General features: G+C 35.8%; 1 protein-coding gene across 2 annotated transcripts in view; it reads left to right on the top strand.

Annotated features, from left to right (window-relative positions):
* The first annotated feature begins 2,490 nt into the window (after window positions 1–2,490).
* Window positions 2,491–6,901, top strand: part of cnc (NFE2 like bZIP transcription factor cap-n-collar) — a 297,514-nt gene continuing 293,103 nt past the window's right edge. Inside the window, exon 1 of one of the 2 annotated variants that reach the window (XM_075291710.1) lies at window positions 2,491–2,677. The gene's annotated coding sequence lies outside the window, so the exon portion shown is untranslated. Of the gene's footprint in view, window positions 3,248–6,901 lie in introns of both variants that reach the window. The other variant, XM_075291709.1, reaches the window with a different exon arrangement.

Here is a 6,901-nt window from a genome sequence, read left to right as displayed (position 1 = left end):
GAGAATTTTAAATTAAATTGGGGATTTTTGGGGATAAAAGCGATCCATTTTGGGGACAAGAGCCCGGAAAATACTGGCAACACTGGTTGTGTTTACGGTCTTCTCTGTCTCTGCTCTGATCTTTTTGCAATCTCCACCTCATTTGTGCCAGAATTTTTTTGTTGACTGTGAAAACAATTCGTTTTCCATCCCTCTGACTTAAGCGTTTTGGTCGGCCTGACTGCTTGAAATTGTCAAATTGCTTGTAGTTTTCCAATTTATCTACAATTTTCTTTATAGTTGTGTGGTGTCTTTCAATAATTTTGGAAATTTCGCGGAACCATTTGCCATTTTCCCCTTCAATCGATGATGATTTTCTTGGTTTCAGTTCTCATGGTTCTCACTACGATTTCTCTATTAAATCGATCTTTTCGCTTCAAATAAAAATTAGGAATGAGAAAAGGTAATATAAATAATCATTTTCTAGCATTACTTCGTGCAAAAGTAACGGTGAATATTACGGTAAAGGGTGATACGGTCAAAATTTGGTAAATATAAACTTGACGTATTTCTTTCAATTTTGCATTTAAAAAACTGAACGCCCCTCATTTTGAAGGTGTGTGTGTAGAATGTTGCTCCTATTTTGATTTTGGAATTCACTCTTCAGTTGTCAAAATGCCGTCCAAGCAAGAAGAGCAGCGTACCAAATTTTGCTCGCGCATCGCGAAAATCCGAGCTACTCGCACGCAAAGCTGGCAAAATCGCAAAAAGTTGCCAAATCAACTGTTACAAATGTAATTAAAGTGTTTGGAGAACGTTTGTCGACAGCCAGGAAGTCTGGATCGGGGGGAAATCGAAAACCGAAAGCCGCTGAGACGACAAAGAGAGTTGCCGGTAGTTTCAAGCGAAACCCTAACCTCTCTCTCCGAGATGCCGCAAATAAGCTGAGTGTATCGTCTACAACCGTGCATCGAGCTAAAAAACGAGCCGGACTATCGACTTACAAGAAGGTAGTGACTCCAAATCGCGATGATAAACAAAATACGACGGCCAAAGCGCGATCCCGGAGGCTGTACACGACGATGCTGACGAAGTTTGACTGCGTGGTAATGGACGACGAAACCTACGTCAAAGCCGACTACAAGCAGCTTCCGGGACAGGAGTTTTATACGGCAAAAGGAAGGGGAAAGGTAGCAGATATTTTCAAGCACATAAAACTGTCAAAGTTCGCAAAGAAGTATCTGGTTTGGCAAGCCATCTGTACCTGTGGCTTGAAAAGCAGCATTTTCATAGCTTCCGGGACTGTCAACCAAGAAATTTACGTGAAAGAGTGTTTGAATAAACGTCTGCTGCCGTTCCTGAAGAAACACTGTTGTTCCGTACTGTTTTGGCTGGATTTGGCATCTTGCCATTACGGTAAAAAGGCCATGGAGTGGTACGCCGCCAACAACGTGCAGGTGGTTCCCAAGGACAAGAACCTCACAACACGCCAGAGCTCCGCCCAATTGAGAAATACTGGGCTATTGTCAAGCGGAACCTAAAGAAGACCAAAAAAACTGCTAAGGACGAGCTGCAGTTCAAGGCAAACTGGCTTTCTGCGGCGAAGAAGGTGGACAAGGTGGCTGTACAAAATCTAATGGCAGGTGTCAAGCGTGAGGCCCGGCAATTCGGATTTGGAAAAGCGAAAGCCTAACTGAATATTTTTCCTGAATTTTATACTAATTGAACTTGAAAAAGAAATTTAATTTGATTTTTTAAATAAACGATTTCACCGATTTACACGCATTTTCCCTTGACCAAATTTTGACCGTATCACCCTTTACGCCAAGAAAGAATTTTGCAAAGTTATTGTTGTTTTTTCACTTTTATTTTCATAGGGTTGAATATAACTTTATATTTGGTTGAATAAAACCTATAGATGTTTTATGGGTTTTCAATAATCTTAGGAAAAGCAAAATGTTTTTTTTTTTTTTTTTGGCGTTGACACACTTTTGACGCTCATAGTAAACTGCGAATGAACACACAAATGCTTTATTATTCACTATTGATGTAACCTCTAATCCCCCACTGTGCCATACACATTTTAATGCACTTGCGGGACTTATAAATAAAGTCCCTGTAGAAGTTGTATGTTTTTATCTGTTTGGGTTCCCTAGATTTTATACATTTTGCTCTAAGCATTTTATTATGATGAAATTTGGAAGTCGTAATAACTCGTTTTGCTAAGAATTTCTCTTTAGCAGATAAGCCATTAAACTCTCACCGGGTCCCAAAACGATAATGAATTCTCATTATATTGATGACAAATCAATAATAATCTTTATACTCTTCCTCTGTTCCAATCTATATGGAATTCTCTTACTCGAGTCGGTCTCATTAAATTGACAAACGTTGATAACGCTCGCGCACCCAACAGTACTGGATTGATTAAGCAAATTACAAAAAAAACGCCATACAGAGTTCGTAGACTTTGGAAGAGCTCATGAACAATAGTATAGCGCCAGCTTTCGTATAAACCGAAACAAACGCCGTTGTAGGAGATCTCGAGTGACACGAGTTCAGTTCTAGCTCATTCAGATATATTGCAAAATTCAACTTCTCGACTTGTTAACTAATAAACCTAGCACAGAGCGCAGACAACGTAAATTGAAACACAACTTGTGCGACCGATATTAAATTTCGCATAGCGAGTGTGTATGTGAGTAAGCATGTGTATGCATTACTAAGGGGTCGTGTGTGAAAATCAAACAAGTGTCAATAAAGAAAAAAACGAAAAATACCGACAGACAGAGAAACGAATTAACAACGCACATATCTTTAAGATAGGCAAGCAACCAACCAACAATTCTTTCGGTTCTCTGTGAATGACGGTGTTTGTGTGTACGAGAGAGAGAGAGAGAGTGAATGACAAGCAAACAACAGTGATTTAGTGATAAACAGCAACAATAACAGGTGTATTTCTAATGCAAACTTGTTTATGTGAACATCAGTAACGATAGATGTTATACCCCCCGCCTAAACTAATATAACAAATAACAAAATACAATAAGAAATAATATAAAAAATACAACAATAAAAACACACAAATAATAATTGCAATAACTAATCCCTAAAACCAGATATCATCTCTCAATAGTGGCCAAAGACATCATAAACCCAAACGAAAACAACCATTGACGAAAATATTCGATATTCATTAATATTGAAAAACTACTGTCTGAATTCAATTATCTGCGAGAATATAAATATCAAAACAAACAACAGAAAGGTGATTATTTAACCATTTAGTAAAGTATGTAGCATTGTGTCTTTGTCAAAATCCAGAGTGTAAAATAATTGCGATTATAATTACATGCGGCTATAGAACTAGTAGAAATAAAAACGGCGCGCTTAGTTCGATCGGATCGAAGCTAAAATACCCTTCACCATGGATTTGCATCGTGTTCTGCTGTAGGAAGTATTTAGTAATTTAAAGATACCACTCAAAAAAAGTTGAATATCTAAAGCGTGCAATCCAAAATTCAATCAAAATGTAAAAAACATCAATAATCCATTCCCCCCAATGAAAGTTTAGACCAACGAACATCGTTTGGAATTTTATTTTCGCGGAAAAACAGTCTAATTAGCAGAAATGTATTGTATACACTGTGACGCAAAATTCAACTTTTTGACTCCAAACAAAAAATCACGGCAACAAATCTAGAAAAATCCAGAAATTACTTTTCTCCTCTCATCGAGTACTTTCGGCTGGGATAAGTGATTTTTTGTGTTGCACTGTGTATATTAGTTTTGTGATAATCCCCCATGTTCCGATATTCGCAATCGCAAATCGCAAAAGTTTCGTTCAGCTACAGTTTCTTAACCCTTATAAACTTAAATCTTTTTAATATAGTTATCTTTAATGAAGAGTTCAAATTACAATTGAAGTCCGAGATTATCTCGATTTTTATACCCTCCACCATAGGATGGGGGTATATTAACTTTGTCATTCCGTTTGTAACACATCGAAATATTGCTCTAAGACCCCATAAAGTATATATATTCTGGGTCGTGGTGAAATTCTGAGTCGATCTGAGCATGTCCGTCCGTCTGTTGAAATCACGCTAACTTCCGAACGAAACAAGCTATCGACTTGAAACTTGACACAAGTAGTTGTTATTGATGTAGGTCAGATGGTATTGCAAATGTGCAAATAAAAGGACCCCCAAATTTGGCTTGCAGACCCTCTAAGAGAAGCAAATTTCATCCGATCCGGCTGAAATTTGGTACATGGTGTTAGTATATGGTCTCTAACAACCATGCAAAAATTGGTCCGCATCGGTCCATAATTATATATAGCCCCCATATAAACCGATCCACAGATTTGACCTCCGGAGCCCCTTGGAAGAGCAAAATTCATCCGATTCGGTTGGAATTTGGTACCATGTTAGTATATGGTATCCAACAACCATGCAGGAATTGGTTCATATCAGTCCATAAATATATATAGCCCCCATATAAACCGATCCCCAGATTTGACCTCCGATGCCTTTTGAAGAAGCAACATTCATCCGATCTGGTTGAAATTTTGTACGTGGTGGTAGTATATGATATTTAACAACCATGCCAAAAGTGGTCCATATCAGTTCATAATCATATATATCCCCCATATAAACCGATCCCGAGATTTGGTTTTGGAGCCTCTTGGAGGAGCAAATTTCATCCGAGTGAGTTGAAATTTGGTACATTGTGCTAGTATATGGCCGTTAACAACCATGCCTAACTAGGTCTATAGTTTTATATAGCCCTCAGATAAATCGATCCCCAAATCACACAAAAATTGGTCCATATAAATAATTGTATATAGTCCACATATAAGCGACCCTCGTATTTCAATTCTGGCTCCCTAGGTTAGGTGGCAGCCCGATGTTTCAGGCTCATATATATATATATATATATATGTATATATATATATATATATATATATATATATATATATATATATATATATATATATATATATATATATATATATATATATATATATATATATATATATATATATATATATATATATATATATATATATATATATATATATATATATATATATATATATATATATTATATATATATATATATATATATATATATATATATTTTTTTTTTTTTTAAGACCACATATAGACCGATCACCCGATTTTATTTCTTGGGCTTCTACAATCTGTAGTTTTTATCCAATTTGCCGGAAATTAGAAATATAAACGTATCTTAGGATCATAAAGAGATGTGTCGAAAATGGTCCCTATCGGTCCATGTTTTGGTACAGCCCCTACATAGACTGATCTCTCGATTTTACTTCTTAAGCTTCTAGAATTCGTAGTTTTCGCCCAATTCGTCTGAAAGTGGAATTCTAGAGAAATTTGAGAAACATTAAGAGGTGGTGAGTATTGCTCCATGTTTTGGTATAGCCCCCCATATTGACCTAACTCCCGAATTTATTTCTAGGACTTCTGGAATCCGGCTGACCACAAATACTATAGGTCAGCCGAATATGGTGTGCATCGACCCATGTTTTAGTATAGCCTCCACATAGACTGATCTCCAGATTTAACTCCTTGGGCTTCTAGAAACCGAAGTTTTTATTCGATTTGCACAAAAATTTAAATATACTGCAATTTTAGACCCTCAAAAATCTGTATCGCATTTATTTTTATCGGTCCATTTGGCAAGGCAAAGAAAAAATATTTTCCTCCGGAATGAAATTTTAGACGAACGAAATTTCCCTTTCGTATAAAGTATTTTCGTTTAGAGCAAACTAATCCGAATTTTGATAAGCTTTCGACGATTGTCTCTAAAATTTGTGTCAAAAGAAAACTTTGCTTGTCTAAAATTTCGTTCCTCAGAAAAGAAAACACTTCTTTTCAGGGTATAGCAGGCGCACTGATCATGAAAATTGCTTGAAACTGAATGTAAAATTTGCAGATTTTACTCATCGTATTCATTTAAATAATGGCGGGAAAAATCTACATATTTAAGATTTCAAATCAAGACGTTATTTCGATATGTTTATTATTTCTCAAAAACTCAAATAAAATTGGTTCTCATAAATCCAGAATCTGATCTGGTCTTCATAGGTAGAATGTTTAAATTTTTTCTTCGGGAAGCGTACTGGTTGAACTGATTTGCTTGGGAAATGATTTGTCATCAAACCCCCTAAAATGCTATATATTATCAAGTAACCCGCTACGATGAAGAGTTTTCAAAGTAAACTATTATATTTAATTCATGGTGGTGGGTATTGAAGATTCGGCCCGGCCGAACTTACTGCTGTATACACTTGTTTTCTTTAATTTTAGTTCATTTTTTTATGAGAGGGTGTAAATATCAGTTAAAAAGTTCACCAATAAATTCGCCCAAACTGTGATGTTGTAAATTTATTGACTCGATTATGGTGTCCATTGGCGGAGCTAGGAAATTTCTCTGGGGGACTAAGCCCCTTTTCTATAAGTTTTTTTTTTTTTGATTTTTTTCTTCATGTGCCATCAGAGTCTTAAAACAATAAAGATAAAGGCGATTTCACTAATTTTGAAGAATTGTCCACAATTATCAAGGCCAAGTTGACCTTAGTCTATCAAATTTTGTTTTCATGTAAAGATATCCATTTGTGCCTCAAGGCATTAATTGTAAGAATATTTTTGCAGTGTACATAATTTTTAGACAAAAATATGGGAATATTTAAAGGAGAAAGAAAAGGAAAAAAGGCAAAATCATTTTTTGGAGTTGAATCCGCGACTGAGGCACAGCGATATAAGGACAGTAAGATTGTCAATCTGAAAATATTTCCGAATTTATGATAAGTTATTCAACAATTGTCTCTAAACTGTTCTATTTGTTTTTGAAGTCCGAAATTTTGTTCCTCAGAAAAGGAAACTCTTCGTCT

This window comes from Haematobia irritans, chromosome 1, assembly GCF_050003625.1.
Source record: "Haematobia irritans isolate KBUSLIRL chromosome 1, ASM5000362v1, whole genome shotgun sequence".
Classification (NCBI taxonomy): domain Eukaryota; kingdom Metazoa; phylum Arthropoda; class Insecta; order Diptera; family Muscidae; genus Haematobia; species Haematobia irritans.
This window is presented reverse-complemented; position numbering and strand designations above follow the sequence as displayed.